Source organism: Tachypleus tridentatus, chromosome 10 (genome assembly GCF_004210375.1).
Source record: "Tachypleus tridentatus isolate NWPU-2018 chromosome 10, ASM421037v1, whole genome shotgun sequence".
Lineage (NCBI taxonomy): Eukaryota > Metazoa > Arthropoda > Merostomata > Xiphosura > Limulidae > Tachypleus > Tachypleus tridentatus.
The window spans coordinates 125,067,414-125,087,377 of NC_134834.1; positions in this window are offsets into that span (position 1 = coordinate 125,067,414).

Below are 19,964 nucleotides of genomic sequence, written 5' to 3' on the forward strand. Positions count from 1 at the left end.
TTTAACTTATAACTGTGGGTTATTCTCTAGGTCATAATCAAACTTACTGTCTTATTTTTAACTTATAACTGTGAGTTATTATTAGGTCATAATCAAACTTACTGTCTTATATTTAACTTATAACTGTGGGTTATTTTGTGGTCATAATCAAACTTACTGTCTTATTTTAACTTATAACTGTGGGTTATTATTGGTCATAATCAAACTTACTGTCTTATATTTAACTTATAACTGTGGGTTATTTATTGGGTCATAATCAAACTTACTGTCTTATATTTAACTTATAACTGTGGGTTATTTTATAGGTCATAATCAAACTTACTGTCTTATATTTAACTTATAACTGTGGATTATTTTGTAGGTCATAATCAAACTTACTGTCTTGTATTTAACTTATAACTGTGGGTTATTTATTGGGTCATAATCAAACTTACTGTCTTATATTTAACTTATAACTGTGGGTTATTTATAGGTCATAATCAAACTTACTGTCTTATATTTAACTTATAACTGTGGGTTATTTTTGGGTCATAATCAAACTTACTGTCTTATATTTAACTTATAACTGTGGGTTATTTATTGGTCATAATCAAACTTACTGTCTTATATTTAACTTATAACTGTGGGTTATTTATTTGGTCATAATCAAACTTACTGTCTTATATTTAACTTATAACTGTGGGTTATTTTGTAGGTCATAATCAAACTTACTGTCTTATATTTAACTTATAACTGTGGGTTATTTATTGGGTCATAATCAAACTTACTGTCTTATATTTAACTTATAACTGTGGGTTATTTTTAGGTCATAATCAAACTTACTGTCTTATATTTAACTTATAACTGTGGGTTATTTTATTGGTCATAATCAAACTTACTGTCTTATTTTTAACTTATAACTGTGGGTTATTTTGTAGGTCATAATCAAACTTACTGTCTTGTATTTAACTTATAACTGTGGGTTATTTATTGGGTCATAATCAAACTTACTGTCTTATATTTAACTTATAACTGTGGGTTATTTAGTAGGTCATAATCAAACTTACTGTCTTATATTTAACTTATAACTGTGGGTTATTTATTGGGTCATAATCAAACTTACTGTCTTATATTTAACTTATAACTGTGGGTTATTTTCTAGGTCATAATCAAACTTACTGTCTTATATTTAACTTATAACTGTGGGTTATTTATTAGGTCATAATCAAACTTACTGTCTTATTTTAACTTATAACTGTGGGTTATTATTTATTGGTCATAATCAAACTTACTGTCTTATATTTAACTTATAACTGTGGGTTATTTATTGGGTCATAATCAAACTTACTGTCTTATTTTTAACTTATAACTGTGGGTTATTTATTGGTCATAATCAAACTTACTGTCTTATATTTAACTTATAACTGTGGGTTATTTATTGGGTCATAATCAAACTTACTGTCTTATATTTAACTTATAACTGTGGGTTATTTTGTGGTCATAATCAAACTTACTGTCTTATATTTAACTTATAACTGTGGGTTATTTGTGGTCATAATCAAACTTACTGTCTTATATTTAACTATATAACTGTGGGTTATTTATTGGGTCATAATCAAACTTACTGTCTTATATTTAACTTATAACTGTGGGTTATTTAATTTTAGGTCATAATCAAACTTACTGTCTTATATTTAACTTATAACTGTGGGTTATTTATTGGGTCATAATCAAACTTACTGTCTTATATTTAACTTATAACTGTGGGTTATTTATTAGGTCATAATCAAACTTACTGTCTTATTTTTTTAACTTATAACTGTGGGTTATTTATTGGTCATAATCAAACTTACTGTCTTATATTTAACTTATAACTGTGGGTCATAATCAAACTTACTGTCTTATATTTAATATAACTTGGGTAGGTCATAATCAAACTTACTGTCTTATTTTAACTTATAACTGTGGGTTATTTATTGGTCATAATCAAACTTACTGTCTTATATTTAACTTATAACTGTGGGTTATTTATTGTAGGTCATAATCAAACTTACTGTCTTATATTTAACTTATAACTGTGGGTTATTTATTGGTCATAATCAAACTTACTGTCTTATATTTAACTTATAACTGTGGGTTATTTATTAGGTCATAATCAAACTTACTGTCTTATATTTAACTTATAACTGTGGGTTATTTTGTAGGTCATAATCAAACTTACTGTCTTATATTTAACTTATAACTGTGGGTTATTTATTGGGTCATAATCAAACTTACTGTCTTATATTTAACTTATAACTGTGGGTTATTTATTGGGTCATAATCAAACTTACTGTCTTATATTTAACTTATAACTGTGGGTTATTTTGTAGGTCATAATCAAACTTACTGTCTTATATTTGACTTATAACTGTGGGTTATTATTGGAATCATAATCAAACTTACTGTCTTATATTTAACTTATAACTGTGGGTTATTTATTATCATAATCAAACTTACTGTCTTATATTTAACTTATAACTGTGGGTTATTTATTGGGTCATAATCAAACTTACTGTCTTATATTTAACTTATAACTGTGGGTTATTTTGTAGGTCATAATCAAACTTACTGTTTTATTTTTAACTTATAACTGTGGGTTATTTTATTGGTCATAATCAAACTTACTGTCTTATATTTTAACTTATAACTGTGGGTTAATTTTGTAGGTCATAATCAAACTTACTGTTTCTTATATTTAACTTATAACTGTGGGTTATTTTGTAGGTCATAATCAAACTTACTGTCTTATTTTTAACTTATAACTGTGGGTTATTTATTGTGATCATAATCAAACTTACTGTCTTATAATTTAACTTATAACTGTGGGTTATTTTGTAGGTCATAATCAAACTTACTGTCTTATTTTTAACTTATAACTGTGGGTTATTTATTGGTAATAATCAAACTTACTGTCTTATATTTAACTTATAACTGTGGGTTATTTATTGTCATAATCAAACTTACTGTCTTATTTTTAACTTATAACTGTGGGTTCTTTGTAGGTCATAATCAAACTTACTGTCTTATATTTAACTTTATAACTGTGGGTTATTTATTAATAGGTCATAATCAAACTTACTGGGTTATTCTTGGTCATAATCAAACTTACTGTCTTATATTTAACTTATAACTGTGGGTAATTCAGTAGGTCATAATCAAACTTACTGTCTTATTTTTTAACTTATAACTGTATGGTTTTCTATTGGTCATAATAAAACTTCTTACTGTCTTATATTTGACTTATAACTGTGGGTTATTCTTGGGTCATAATCAAACTTACTGTCTTATATTTAACTTATAACTGTGGGTTATTTTGTAGGTCATAATCAAACTTACTGTCTTATATTTAACTTATAACTGTGTGTTATTATTGGGTCATAATCAAACTTACTGTCTTATATTTAACTTATAACTGTGGGTTATTTTGTAGGTCATAATCAAACTTACTGTCTTGTATTTAACTTATAACTGTGGGTTATTTATTCGGTCATAATCAAACTTACTGTCTTGTATTTAACTTATAACTGTGGGTTATTTATGTAGATCATAATCAAACTTACTGTCTTATTTTAACTTATAACTGTTTGACATGGTTGTTTTCCTTTATATTTATGTAATTGTTTGACATGGTTGGTTTTACTTTATGTAAATGTAACTGTTTCATATGGTTGGTTTTACTTTTTGTAGGTGGAGATGTTTGATATGGTTGTTTTTACTTGATGTTAGTGTTTGATTGTCTTGGTTTTATTCTATATATATATAACTGTTTGATATAGTTGTTTCTACTCTATTTAACTGTTTCACATGGCTGGTTTTACTTTATGTATGTGTATATGTTTGATACGTTTGCTTTTACTTTATGTTAGTGTTTGATATGGTTGGTTTTACTTTATGTAATTGTTTGATATGATATCTTTATTTGATATATATGTAACTGTTTGATTAAGTTTGTTTAACTTTATGTAAGTGTTTGATGTGGTATTTTTTCTTTATGTAAGTGTTTGATATAGTTGGTTTTACTTTGTATATATGTAACTGTTTATATGTTTGGTTTTAATTGAATACATGTAACTCTTTGATATGGTTCATTGTACTTTATATATATGTAACTCATTGATATGGTTGTTTATAATTTATATACATGTAACTCTTTGATATGATTCATTGTACTTTATATATATATGTAACTCATTGATATGGTTGTTTATAATTTATATACATGTAACTCTTTGATATGAATGTTTTTACTTTATATATATGAAAGTGTTTGTTATAGATCTTTTTACTGTATATATATATATATGTAACTGTTTAACATGGTTGTTTTTAATTTATGTAACTCTTTGATATAGATGTTTTACTCTATATATATGTAACTGTTTGATATCTCTTTTTTTTTACTTTACATATCTGTAACTGTTGGATATGGTTGTTTTTACTTAATATATATGTAATTGTTTGATATGGTTGTTTTTTATACATATGTAACTGTTTGCTATGGTTGTTTTTACTTTATGTAACTGTTTGATATACTTGGTTTTACTTCATGTAGATGTAACTGTCTTGATATGGTTGGTTTTACTTGGTATATATATGTAACTGGTTGATGTGTTTGTTTTTACTTGATGCAACTGTTTGATATGGTTGTTTTTACTTTATGCAACTGTTTGATATAGTTGGTTTTACTTCATGTAGATGTAACTGTCTGATATGGTTGGCTTTACTCTATGTAGATGTAACTGTTTGATATAGTTGCTTTTATTTTATGTAAGTGTTTGATATGGTTGGATTTAAATTATGTAATGTAACTGTTTGATATGGTTGAATTTTATTTATATAATGTAACTGTTTGATATGGTTGATTTACTCTGTGTGGATATAACTGTTTGGCATGGCTGGCTTTACTCTATGTAGACATATCTGTTTGGTATGGCTGGCTTAACTTGATGTAGATGTGTTTTTTTGTTATCGTTAGTTTTACTTTATGCTGATTAGCTGTTTCGTAGGATTGTTTTTACTTTATGTAGTTTTAGGTATTTGATATGGCTGGTTTTACTTTATATATACATATACACAGATTTGTTTATACTGGCTTTACAGTTTATTTTAGCTGTTTTTACAATTTATGGTTGGCTTCTACGTTTTATTTAAGTTGGACACACTTGGCTAGTTTTGTAGTTTATTTAGATTGTTGCATGGTGTGTTATAGTGGTTTCTCAATATTTTCTAGTTGGTTTCCTAGTTTAATGTTTCTGTTGCATGTTTATTATAACTGGTTGTACCGTTTTTAATGTTGATTGTCTTGTTTATTATGGTTGATTTCATTCGGTTTATTATATGGTTAGTTTTGTAGTTTATTGTCGAGTGTATTAAAGAACCAACATACTGTATATTGTATCTGTAATAGCTTTGATACATAACTTAGAGAAATCGTTTTGTATAATCCGTTATTCACTTAGACTCCTGTTTCCTCTGTTATGATAAAAGAAAAACATTAGTAGAACCAAATGACTGAATTCAACCTAATTGTCAAGTACAGCTTACAATATAATAATACCATAAGACCATTCTTTGTATGTTGTTAAGTACAAAACCACACACTGGACTACCTGTACACTATCCGCTACAAATATCGAAACTCGGTTTTTAGGTTTATAAGCCTTCAGACTTACGCAGAGCTACTGAGGGTATTAAACTATTGGATGTTTGAGTCCTGTTATTGACATATACACATTTATATAGTTTGTTATATTCTAATTTTAGAACTTTTAAGGAAAGCTGGTGAGAGAAAACCACATAGCCAGCATAGGAAAACAAATTATTAACATAGAAAAATCACGTGATCATAATAGAAAATTAACATGATCAGTATAGAAGAACCACATTGTTTATACAAGTAAAACACGTGACCATTATAGACAAAACCTCATGATCATTGTAGAAAAACCACATGATCAGTATAGGAGAACCACATTGTTTATATGAGTAAAACACATGATCATTATACAAAAACCACAGGATTAACACATGGTCACAATAGAAAATTATTAACAATAATTACATCTTTATTAACATAAAAAAACACACATAAAACACACATTCGTTGAAAATAACATCTTTATTAAAATAAAACACACATGAAACATTCGTTGAAAATAACATAAAAAACACACTTTATTAATCTTTATTAACAAAAAACACACATTCGTTAAAAATAACATCTTTATTAAACATAAAACACACATTCGTTAAAAATAACATCTTTATTAACATGAAACATTCGTTAAAAATAACATGTCTATTAACATAAAACACACATTCGTTGAAAATAACATCTTTATTAACAAAAAACACACATTCGTCTATTAACATAAAACACACATTCGTTGAAAATAACATCTTTAACAAAAACACACATTCGTTAAAAATAAACTTTATTAAACATAAAACACACATTCGTTAAAAATAACATCTTTATTAACATGAAACATTCGTTAAAAATAACATGTCTATTAACATAAAACACACATTCGTTGAAAATAACATCTTTATTAACATAAAACACACATTCGTTGAAAATAACATCTTTATTAACATAAAACACACATTTGTTAACACTAATTACATCGTTATTAAAATAAAAACACACATTCGTTAACAATAAATACCTATATAACACAAAACACACATTTTATAACAATAAATACCTATATGACACAAAACACACATTTTATAACAATAAATACCTCTATAACATAAAACACACATTCGTTAACAATAAATACCTCTGTAACATAAAACACACAGTCATTAACAATAAATACCTCTATAACATAAAACACACAGTCATTAACAATAATTACACCTTTATGAATATGAAACAGATTCACTAAAAGTTACATTTATGTATTTACTTCTTACTGTGAAGCAGATGTGTAAATAATATTTGAAAAGAACAAATAAAGAGTGACTAACTTGTTTTTAGTTTTTATATAAAAAATAATTGTAGAGGACTCTGTTGTTTTTCCGCTCTATTCTTCCCCGTTTTGTATGGATATCAATCACCATGGAATATCAAATCAAGAAAGTCATCTGGTTTAAAAAATTTACTGTTTCCTAACTTGACATAAATGACGCATTCTAAATATATAAACTTTAAAACTGTCTTCTTTAAAATGGAAGAATGAATCTTCCGAGGAGAGGGTCGTTGGGGGGTGGGGTTAAACAGAGGATATAAATGTCTTTGGGAAAATGTAGTGCACAGTAATCTAATTTACAACATTAGAGCATAGTCTCATGTAGACGAGGGTTATTTATGACACGTTATAACTAGTGTACCTTTAATTAAAAAGGACAAGGTAGAATGCATAAGACACGAACATTAACATGACCATTAAATTTATGCATGGTGCGACAGCGAGTCGAAATTTACGCGGCTGTTACATTCACTCAATGTTTATTGCTGACCATCTATACGTATTTACGGGTATTAATACAGTGTATAAACGGAAGTGAAGGCAGCCTTACTGACAAGGAAGAGTGAGTGACATACACTGATTTGTCAAGCGTCTGAACGTATGAATTAAGTTCCTGACAGAAGAACCAAGAGTCTTATCTAGAATATTGGATGAATAAGAAGAGACATCTACATGATTCAGATTTATCATAATTCTGTTTCTCAGATCTGTTAGAATACGTTTGTTGTGAAGATGCCTTCCTCCATTACGGTTTAAACGCTGGAAGTTGGCAACGAATTAGAAACTGATAGGTTTAAAATGTGTGAGAAATGTCACGTAAACTGTTACATCCCCCACACGTGAAGTTTACGGGATTTCTTATAACAAATATTAGGCCTAATATTCCTCTGTTGTTCAGAATATAAAGAAACGGTTGTGAAAAAAAAATTTTTTACAGAGTTTAGATTGAACTTCAGGATCAGGCGTGGATGCGGAAAAAGTGACTTTGAAATCCCATTTTTCGATTAAAGTAGCCCCAGAGTTAGCATTGCGTGATGTTTACTAGCTGTCTCCCCTCTTCCATTTAGCCCATCAGTCCAAATTAGGGAGAACTAGCACTTCACTTTCAAAATAGTTGCGATAACTTCATTCATCGATTACAGAAGGAGTTGATTGGTTTCTTGTTTCATTCGATTGAAACATTTGATAAATAGAGGATGGAGAACAAAACGCCTTATTTACTTTAAATTGATGCCCAGTGGCGGATTTAAAGTTGTGTGCGATACATCCCATGTAGTTTCACATAGAATAAAATTACCAATGGGTTCTGGAGCTGAACCCCCTCTAGCCCCTACCAAAATACGTTATTGCCATGGTCAGGATATCAAAATATTTATTATCTGTATCGAGCCTTTAAAAGTAAGAACTGTTAGATGGGGAAAAATAATCTCCAATTTCCACAAAAGTGATGGAAAGGAAAAGATAAATAATAGGTAAACAGTACAGTGGATGATGATAAGAAGATGGTTGATAAGTTTTGTTATGTTGCATATGATTGGAAGGAAATGTAATGAAAAGATACTAACAGTTATCTAATGTGTTATAGTTACATGATGAATCATCAAGTCTAGCCAGTCTCAGTTTATATAAGGGTTTAATTGTTTTAAGCTTTAAAGAAACTATATCAATTGAGTGTTGTATGTTTTCTCTTTTGCCAAAATAAAAGAAAAGACAATATTTGAAGTATTCATGAAGAAACATTGTAGAATGGATGGCAACTGCCTGTTGTGGAGACACAAGTATACAGGACGACGTTTCGGAAGTCTTCTGCCATACGTTTTCTGAAGACGAAAGGCAGAAGACTTTCGAAGCGTCTTCCTCTACACTTGTGTCTCCACAACAGGCAGTTGCCATCCATTCTACAATGTTTCAATATTTGAAGTGTCTAAACAATAAAAATAGTATTCAACAATACTTCCTCTCTGGATTGTTGAGTCCCTTGAACAATGTAATAACAAAAAAACAATGGTGCATTAAAGTTAAAGTTTCATACTTAACAATAATGTGGACTGTTACCAAAGTAAAAAATGTAAATTACTAATTAATTGTGTTAAACAAACTGTAATCAAAAGTAAGTTTTATTTGCTTGTTTACTGTCACTAAACTGTCCATTCATCAAACCAAGTAGGTGAAATATATATCTGTTGCTAATGATACAATAGTAGGATGACATCTTTCCTGTATCAATATTCTTGTTTTGCCATTTGAGTTTTTGGAGGAGGTTTCTTCAGGTACATGGTCAATGGAATCTACTAGTGGATACACTTCTGTTGATACTCTAGATATGGTCCAGAGCTCTTCAGCAGATTTACATTGTTTATTTTTAAGTCTTCCCTGAACTCACCAGTTGGCCATGAGGATGCTGGTGAATTGCTGGGCATTTTGTCCATTTTGGTTCTTTAACCCACATCACTGAATCTGTTGACACTACATAGGAACCTTTCCAAAATCTACTTAGATTTGGAGATATCCCTCTCTTGTGAAGTGGATTTCAGAGCCATGTTATCATAATGGATTCCAGCATTACCAGCATTTACTTATTAGCTTTTCATTTTATCACTAAGTAATTAAAATCTGACTTGTATGATATCAGTGATATTCCTTAATCTCACTCTCTACTCTGATTCTTCTAGTGACTGTCCGTAGGATGTGAGTGCATAAGGCCCAGTTGGGTATTATGTTCTCTAACAGACATCACTTTCACTGTAACTTTGCATAACCCTGTTCAATAATTAATTTCTTTTAGCTAATTTAATGTTTGCTAAAAGCACACACCAGATGTTGATATAACATTTTCACTTGTTGATACAACACTCTCACTTGTTAATACAACACTTTCACTTGTTGATACAACATTCTCACTTGTTCATATAACACTTTCACTTGTTGATACAACACTTTCACTTGTTGATACAACACTCTCACTTGTTGATACAACACTTTCACTTGTTGATACAACACTCTCACTTGTTGATACAACACTTTCACTTGTTGATACAACACTCTTACTCGTTGATACAACATTCTCGCTTGTTGTATAACACTTTCACTTGTTGATACAACACTTTCACTTGTTGATACAACACTTCACTTGTTGATACAACACTCTTACTGTTGATACAACATCTCACTTGTTGATACAACACTTTCACTTGTTGATACAACACTCTTACTCGTTGATACAACATTCTCGCTTGTTGATACAACACTCGCTTGTTGATACAACACTTTCACTTGTTGATACAACATTTTCACTTACTAACTTTTCTTGATACTGTATTCCTTAATTGAAACAAAATCTCAACATTAACAAAACTGAACTAATAGTTAAATGTCTGGCAATAACAGAAACTGATCAGTAAAACTTATTCACTAACTCAGTAATCAATCAGCCACTGACCTCAAATTCAACCCTCAACATATTCAATCCATGTTTTATTCCATTCATTTGAACCTTGGAGAAAACTTCATAACTTAAACAAGATCATCACATGATGTCAAACCTCCTTTTAGTGAAACAGAAACATATCTATGTGTTTAAGTAAATAAAGAAACAAAACAGAAACAAATCCATGTGTCTGAGAAAATAAACAAACAAAACAGAGACAAATTCATGGTTCTGAGTAAATAAACAAATCAAACACAAACAAATCTATGTCTGAGTAAATAAGCAAACAAAATAGAAAGAAATCCATGTGTCTAAGTAAATAAACAAACAAAAAAGAAACAAATCCATGTCTGAGTAAATAAACATATAAAACAGAAAAAATCCATGTGTCTCAGTAAATAAACAAACAAATCTATGTATTTAAGTAAATAAACAAGCAAATCTAAGTATTTAAGTAAATAAACAAACAAAATAGAGACAAATCAAAGTGTCTAAGTAAATAAGCAAACAAAATAGAAACAAATCCATGTGTCTCAGTAAATAAATAAAACAAAACAATAACAAATCTATGTCTCTAAGTAAATTAGCAAACAAATCCATGTCTGAGTAAATAAACAAATGAAACAGAAAAAATCTATGTCTGAGTAAATAAGCAAACAAAACAAAAACAAATCCATGTGTCTAAGTAAATAAACAAACAAAACAAAACAAATCTATATCTCTAAATAAATAAACGAATAAAACAGAAATACATCATGTGCTTAAGTAAATAAACAAAAATTAGAGACACATCCATGGATTAGAAAATAGAAACAAATCCATGTGTCTGAGTAAGTAACTAATAAAACAGAAACAAATCCATTTTTTTCAATAAATAAACAAACAAAAGAAAAAAATCTGTTTCTAAGTAAATAAACAAAGAAAACAGAAAAAATTTGTTTCTAAGTGAATAAATACACAAAATAGAAACAGATCCATCTCTGAGTTAATAAACAAATGAAACAGAAACAACTGCATGTGTCTGAGAAAGAAAACAAAGGAAACAGAAACAAGTCTATGTTTCTATGTAAATAAACAAAGAAAACAGAAACAAATTCATGTCTATGTAAATAAAGAAATAAAACAGAAACAAATTCATGTCTATGTAAATAAAGAAATAAAACAGAAACAAATTCATGTCTATGTAAATAAAGAAATAAAACAGAAACAAATTCATGTCTATGTAAATAAAGAAATAAAACAGAAACAAATTCATGTCTATGTAAATAAAGAAATAAAACAGAAACAAATTCATGTCTATGTAAATAAAGAAATAAAACAGAAACAAATTCATGTCTATGTAAATAAAGAAATAAAACAGAAACAAATTCATGTCTATGTAAATAAAGAAATAAAACAGAAACAAATTCATGTCTATGTAAATAAAGAAATAAAACAGAAACAAATTCATGTGTCTAAGCAGATAAATGAAGAAAACAGAAACAAATCCATGTCTAAGTAAATAAACAAAACAGAAAGAAATCCATGTGTCTGAGTAAATAAACAAGGAAAATGAAAAAATCTGTTTCTAAGTAAATAAATAAACAAAATAGAAACAGATCTATGTGTCTAAGTAAATTAAAAAACAAAACAGAAACAAATCCAGGTCTGAGTAAATAAACAAAATAGAAAATAATCTATGTCTAAGTCAATAAACAAAACAGAAACACATCCATGTGTCTTAGTAAATAAAGAAAAATAAAGACAAATCCATGTGTAAGAAAACAGAAACAAATTAATGTGTCTAAGTAAATAAGAAACAAAATAGAAAGAAATCCGTGTGTCTAAGTAAATAAGCAAAAAACAGAAACAAATGTATGTGTCTGAGTAAATAAACAAACAAAACAGAAACAAATCCATCTCTAATAGAATAAAGAAGAGAGAAAGAAATCCATGTGTCTAAGCAGATAAGCAAACAAAAGAGAAACAAATCTTAGTCTGAGAAAGTAAACAAACAAAACATAAACAAATAATACTCTAAGTTAATAAACAAACAAAACAAAAGCACATCAATGTGTCTAAATAAATAAATAAACAAAAGAGAAACAAATCCATGTCTAAATAAATAAAGAAAAGAGAAACAAATCCATGTGTCTAAGTAGATAAACAAAAAAAACAAACAGAAACAAATCCATGTTTGAGTTAATAAACAAATGAAACAGAACAAATCCATGTGTCTGAGAAAATAAACAAACAAAATAAGAAGAAATCTATGTGTCTAAGTGAATAAACAAACAATACAGAAACATATCCGTGTGTCTGAGTAAATAAACAAACAAAACCGAAACAGATCTATGTCTAAGTAAATAAACAAACAAAAAAGAAACAAATCCATGTCTAAGTAAATACACAGAACAGAAAGAAATCCATGCGTCTGAGTACATAAACAAACAAAAAAGAAAAATCAATCTCTAAGTAAATAAATAAACAAAACAGAAACACATCCATGTGTCTATGTAAAAAAAATAACAATACAGTAACAAATGCATGTCTAAATAATTAAGGAAAAGAGAAACAAATCCATGTGTCAAAATAAATAAAGAAACAAAACAGAAACAAATCCATGTCTGAGTATATAAACCAATGAAACAAAAACAAATCTATGTCTAAGTAAATAAACAGAACAGAAAAAAACGTATGTCTAAGTTAATAAACAAACAAAACAGAAAGAAATTTATGTCTAAGAAAAAAACAAAACAGAAACCCATCCTTGTGTCTTAGAAAATAAAGAAAAAATAGAGACAAATCCATGTGTAAGAAAATAGAAACAAATGAATGTGTCTAAGTAAATAAGAAACAAAATAAAAAGAAATCGATGTGTCTAAGTAAATATGCAAAAACAGAAAGAAATGTATGTCTCTAAGTAAATAAAGAAACAAAACAGAAACAAATCCAAGTTTGAGTAAATAAATAAACAAACAGAAACAAATCTATGTATCTAAGTAAATAAATAAGTAAAATAGAAACAAATCCATGTGTCTTTGTGAATAAACAAAGAAAAAAGAATCATTGCTATTTGTCTAAGTAAATAAACAAAACAAACACAAATCCATCTGTAAGAGTGAATAAACAAATGAAATAGAAACAAATCAATGTGTCTGAGCAAATATAAACAAACAAATGAGAAACAAATATATATCTATAAGTAAATAAACAAACAAAACAGAAACGCATCCACTTCTCTAAGTAAATAAAGAAACAAAACACAAACAAATCCATGTCCAAGTAAATAAATAAAACAGAAACAAATCTATATCTCTAAGTAAATAAACAAACAAAACAGAAACACATTTATGTGTCCCAGTAAGTATGAAACAACATAAAAATTCATATGTGTAAGTAAATAAGCAATAAAAACAGAAACAAATTCTTGTGTCAAAGTAAATAAGCAGACAAAACAGAAACAAATCTATGTCTGGGTAATGAGCTAACAAAATAGAAAGAAATCCTTGTGTCTAAGTAAATAAACAAACAAAAAAGAAATAAATCTATGTCTGAGTAAATAAATAAATGAAACAGAAACAAATCTAGGTCTGAGTAAATAAAGAAACAAAATATAAACAAATCCATGTCTAAGTAAATAAACAGAACAGAAAGAAATCCATGTGTTTGAGTAAATAAACAAACAAAACAGAAAGAAATGTATGTCTAAAAAATAAACAAAACAGAAAAACATCCATGTGTCTAAGAAAATAAAGAAAAAATAGAGACAAATCCAGTGTAAGAAAATAGAAACAAATCAATGTGTCTAAATAAATAAGAAACAAAATAGAAAGAAATCGATGTGTCTAAGTGATTATGCAAAAAAAGAGAAAGCAATGTATGTATATGAGTAAATAAACAAACAAAACAGAAAAAAATCTGTTTCCAAGTAAATAAGAAACAAAATAGAAAGAAATCCATGTTTAATTGAATAAAGAAAAAAGAAACAAATCTATGTGTCTAAGCAGATAAACAAACAAAACAGAAACACATCCAAGTGTCTAAGAAAATAAATAAACAAAACAGAAACAAATCCATGTGTTTGAGTGAAAAAAACAAGTGAAACAGAAACAAATCCATGTGTCTGAGTAATTAAACAAACAAAACAGAAAAAATCTGTCTCTAAGTATATAAACCAACAAAACAGAAACAGATCCATGTGTCTAAGTAACTAAGCAATAAAAAACAAAAACAAATCAACGTGTTAAAGTAAATAAGCAAACAAAACAGAAAAAAATCCATGTGCCTAAGTAAATAAACAGACAAAATAGAAACACATCCATGTGTCTAAGTAAGTAAATAAACAAAACAGAAACAATTCCATGTCTAAATAAAAAAAGAAAAGAAAAATAAATCCATGTGTCTAAGCAGATAAACAAATGAAACAGAAACAAATCAATGTGTCTGAGAAAATGAACAAACAAAACAGAAACGGATCTATGTCTAAGTAAATAAACAAACAAAAAAGGAAAATCAATCTCTAAGTAAATAAATAAACAAAACAGAAACACATCCATGTGTCTATTTAAAAAAATAACAATACAGAAACAAGTCCATGTCTAAATAATTAAGGAAAAAAGAAAAAAGTCTATGTGTCAAAATAAATAAAGAAACAAAAGAGAAACAAATCCATGTCTGAGTATATAAACAAATTAAACAAAAACAAATCTATGTCTGCGTAAATAAACAAAGAAAATAGAAAAAACTTGTGTCTAAGTAAATAAACAAAACATAAAAAGATCCATGTGTCTTAGTGAAGAAAAAAAAATAGAGACAAATCCATGTGTAAGAAAATAGAAACAAACCAATGTGTCTAAGTAAATAAAAAACAAAATAGAATGAAATCGATGTGTCTTAGTAAATAAACAAAGAAAACAGAAAAAAATCTATCTCTGAGTAAATAAACAAACAAAACAGAAACACATCCATGTGTCTATGTAAATAAATAAACAAAACAAAAACAAATCCATGTCCAAATAAAGAAATAAATGAAACAGAAAAAATCCATGTGTTTAAGTATAAAAACAAACAAAACAGTAACAAAACCATTTTTCTACACAGATAAATGAAGAAAACATAAACAAAACCATGTGTCTGTGTGAATAAACAAGTGAAACAGAAAGAAATCAATGTGTCTGAGTAAGTAAACAAACAAAACAGAAACACATACATGTCTGAGTCAATAAACAAACAAAACAGAAACACATACATGTCTGAGTCAATAAACAAACAAATCAGAAACAAATCCATGTCGCAGTAAATAAACAACTGAAACAGAAACAAATCTATGTCTGAGTAAATGAACAAACAAATAGAAACAAATATATGAGTCTAAGTATATAAACAAATAAAACAGAAACTACTCTATGTATGTAAGTAAATAAACAAACAAAATAAAGACAAATCCAAGTGTCTAAGTAAATAAGCAAATAAAATAGAAACAAATCCATGTGTCACAGTCAATAAACAAACAAAACAATAACAAATCTATGTCTCTAAATAAATAAATAAACAAAACAGAAACCCATCCATGTGTCCAAGTAAATAAAGAAAGAAAAAAGAAACAAATCTATGTTTGAGTAAATGAACAAACAAAACAGAAACATATCTATGTTTGAGTAAATGAAGAAATAAAACAGAAGCAAACCAATGTGTCTAAGTAAATAAACAAAGAAAATAGAAACAAATATGCGTATCTAAGTAAATGAACAAACAAAACAGAGACCAATCCATGTGCCTCAGAAAATAAACAAACTAAATACCAATACATTCATGTGTCTAAGTAAATAAACAAACAAAACATAAACAAACCTATGAGTCTAAGTAAATAAACAAATAAAACAGCAAAAAATCTATGTATCTGAGTAAATAAACAAACAAAATAAGGACAATCCAATTGTCTAAGTAAATAAGCAAACAAAATGGAAACAAATTCATGTCTGAGAAAATAAACAAATGAAACAGAAACAAATCTATGGCTGAGTAAATAAGCAAACAAAATAAAGAGAAATCCATGTGTCTTGCAAAATAAAGAAATAAAACAGAAAAAAATCCATGTGTCTAAGTAAAAAACAAACAAAACAGAAACAAATCCATTTGTCTAAGCAGGTAAGTGAAAAAATTAGAAACAAATCCATGTGTCTGAGTAAATAAACAAAAAAAAAACAGAAACACATTCATGTGTCTAAGTAGATAAACAAACAAAACAGAAACACATCCTTGTGTCTAAGAAAATAAACAAACAAAACAGAAACAAATCCATGTCTGAGTAAATAAACAAACAAGACGGAAACAAATCTATGTATCTCAGAAAATAAACAAATGAAACAGAAACAAATCCATGTGTCTCAGTAAATAAACAAACAAAACGAAAACAATTCTATATCTCTAAGTAAACAAACAAACAAAATACAAAATCCATGTGTCTAAGTAAGTAAACAATAAAAACAGAAACAAATCCATGTGTCTTTGTGAATAAACAAACAAAACAGAAACATTCTTATGTGTTTAAGGAAATAAACAAAACAGAAACAAATCCATGTGTCTAAGCAGATAAATGAAGAAAAGAGAAACAAATCCATGTGTGTGAGTGAATAAACAAATGAAACAGAAACAAATCCATTTGTCTAAGTAAATAAATAAACAAAACAGAAACAAATCCATGTCTAAATAAATAAAGAAAAGAAAAACAAATTCATATATCTCTGAGTTAATAAACAAACGAAACAGAAACAAATCTGTGTTTTAGTAAATGAAGAAATAAAACAAAAACAAACCTATGAGTCTAAGTAAATAATCAAAGAAAACAGAAACAAATATGTGTATCTAAGTAAATGAACAAACAAAATAGAGACAAATCCATGTGCCTCAGTAAATAAACAAACTAAATACCAACACATTCATGTGTCTAAGTAAATAAACAAATATAACAGAAACAAATCTATGTATCTGAGTAAATAAAGAAACAAAATAGGGACAAATCCAATTGTCTAAATAAATAAGCAAACAAAATGGAAAGAAATTCATGTCTGAGTAAATAAACAAATGAAACAGAAACAAATCTATGTCTGAGTAAATAAGCAAACAAAATAGAGAGAAATCCATGTGTCTAAGTAAATAAATAAACAAAACAGAAGAAAATCTATCTCTAAGTAAATAAACAAACAAGACAGAAACACATCCATGTGTCTTAGAAAATAAACAAACAAAACAGAAACAAATCCATGTCTGTGTAAATAAACAAACAAGACAGAAACAAATCTATTTATCTTAGAAAATAAACAAATGAAACAGAAACAAATCTATGTATCTTAGAAAATAAACAAATGAAACAGAAACAAATCCATGTGTCTCAGTAAATAAACAAACAAAACGAAAACAATTCTATATCTCTAAGTAAATAAACAAACAAAACAGAAACACATCTATATCTCTAAGTAAATATCAAACAAAATAAAAAAAATCCATGTGTCTAAGTAAATAAGCAAACTAAACAGAAACAATTCTATGTCTGAGTAAATAAACAAATAAACCAGAAACAAATCCATGTGTCTGAGTAAATGAACAAACAAAACAGAAACAAATCCATGCGTCTGAGTAAATGAACAAACAAAACAGAAACAAACCTATTAGTCTAAGCAAATAAACAAACAAAACAGAAACAAATCCATGTCTGAGTAAATAAACAGACGAAACAGAATCAAATCTATGTGCCTAATTGAAAAAACAAAGAATAGTATATCCAGTAATAAAGTATGAAAGTCTCATGTCAAAATAAAATATATAGAAGATCGCTAAACAGTAAGTGTGAAGGCTTGTAATTCGGAAAAGATATTTTTGCTACCCTTTTTTTGCCCAGCACAAATAGTCCATTTTATAGCTTTGTACCTAACTGCTTCAAGTAGTTTGTGTCTCGTATTTAGTGATATTGTTTTAACTTGTACACATGATGTTTGTTTTTGTGAATGAGATGTATACCCAGAAATAAATGTTCTATCCAATGTTAGATTTGTAGGCATGGCATAGCACCTCATGGAATGGTTCTGAGTTTGTTTTTTCAAATACAAACTTTTAACTCATAGCTCTGAAATCTCTTGACCATTTGAGATGAAATTACAGTTTTGGACACAGGATTTCATATTTTTTTCTGGTGTATTTGGCCATGCCTAAGGTTTCATAGATTAATTTTATCTTGCAAACAATTTCAGGGATCCTGATGAGTAGTGAAACTGAATCCGGTATACACTACCCTCACACTTGTTATTGCTAGCACAGAAAAGATTTATCTGATGAAAAATGAGAAAAAAAGTTTTATTAAGTCTAATCCGGCCTAAAAGAATTTCAAATACCGCGGCTATTGAGGATTCCCTGTTGTTTTATTGTAAAATTATTTGAGTTTTAAACCATTATGATAATGTAATTGTTTAAGGAGTTAAGTCAGATAAAATAAATAAGCTTTCCAGGAACGACAAGAAAAATTCCCAAAGTAATTCTGGTGGATGCTATTTTTTTGAAAGACTAAAGCAACACATCGCAAGTGACTCGTGTCTAGAAAATACTTCGTCTGTTGTACAGTATGTTCTCGTGGACCTGCGGGCAGATCGTGACCACCAGCCAATTTCACCACAATATTTTCTTTCTGTGATCACCAGAGCTTTAAGTAAAATGATTTACAGAACTTGAAGATTCATGTCCAGCAATTACCAATACGATTGTAATATATAATTTCATGCCATTGTATAAATGTCGCTACACGTAGATTGACGTGTGTTCAATACTGAGTTGTCGAACGGCGGCGAACCCGCCATCGCTTGATCGACTTGCTTCAAACCAACAGACATATGACATATGTACGACTTGTTCTTCATTTGTTCTGCGTTAATTTTCCGTGTCAGATCTTTGACCCTACTCTATTCATTCTTTTTGCATTCAAAATATTGAAAGCACAATTTATTACTGAGTACGAGTAGATATTGCATACATTAGTAGCGTGTGGAATATGAAATAATTATATTGTTCTTTTGCTACAGGTAATTTGCGGCAACAGTTGAGCCACCTTTTTCTTCCCATATTCGGTGTAAACTGTTATTACCCGCGGACCATCCCTCGACTAATAGCCACCTGTCGGAACTCATATTTATGAGCACATGCTTTTCTTGTAGTGGTGGTCCCTCATTTGTACACTGGTCCAGCCGCAAGGCATTTCTCGAGCTTCAGCAGGTAACAAATCCTGTTGGTCACTCATCTTGTCGTCGGGGGAGGTGGGGGTTGCAGGTTAACACTCCCTCTAACGGTCTTTCTCTCGTATAGCTAAATGTACTCTCTTTTTTTTTATATTACTATTATGGTTTCACTTGCATACCAAAGCGGTCTCTCACGGCATCTCAGGAAACCAACTTGCTCTACTGGCTGAAGACGAAAACGGCTTTCTTGCGTGTGATATACTCGAAACACGTAATTACCAGTCGGCGATGAGGGTGTGGACTATACAATCGTTCAGAGCAAGTGAGTTTGTAAGG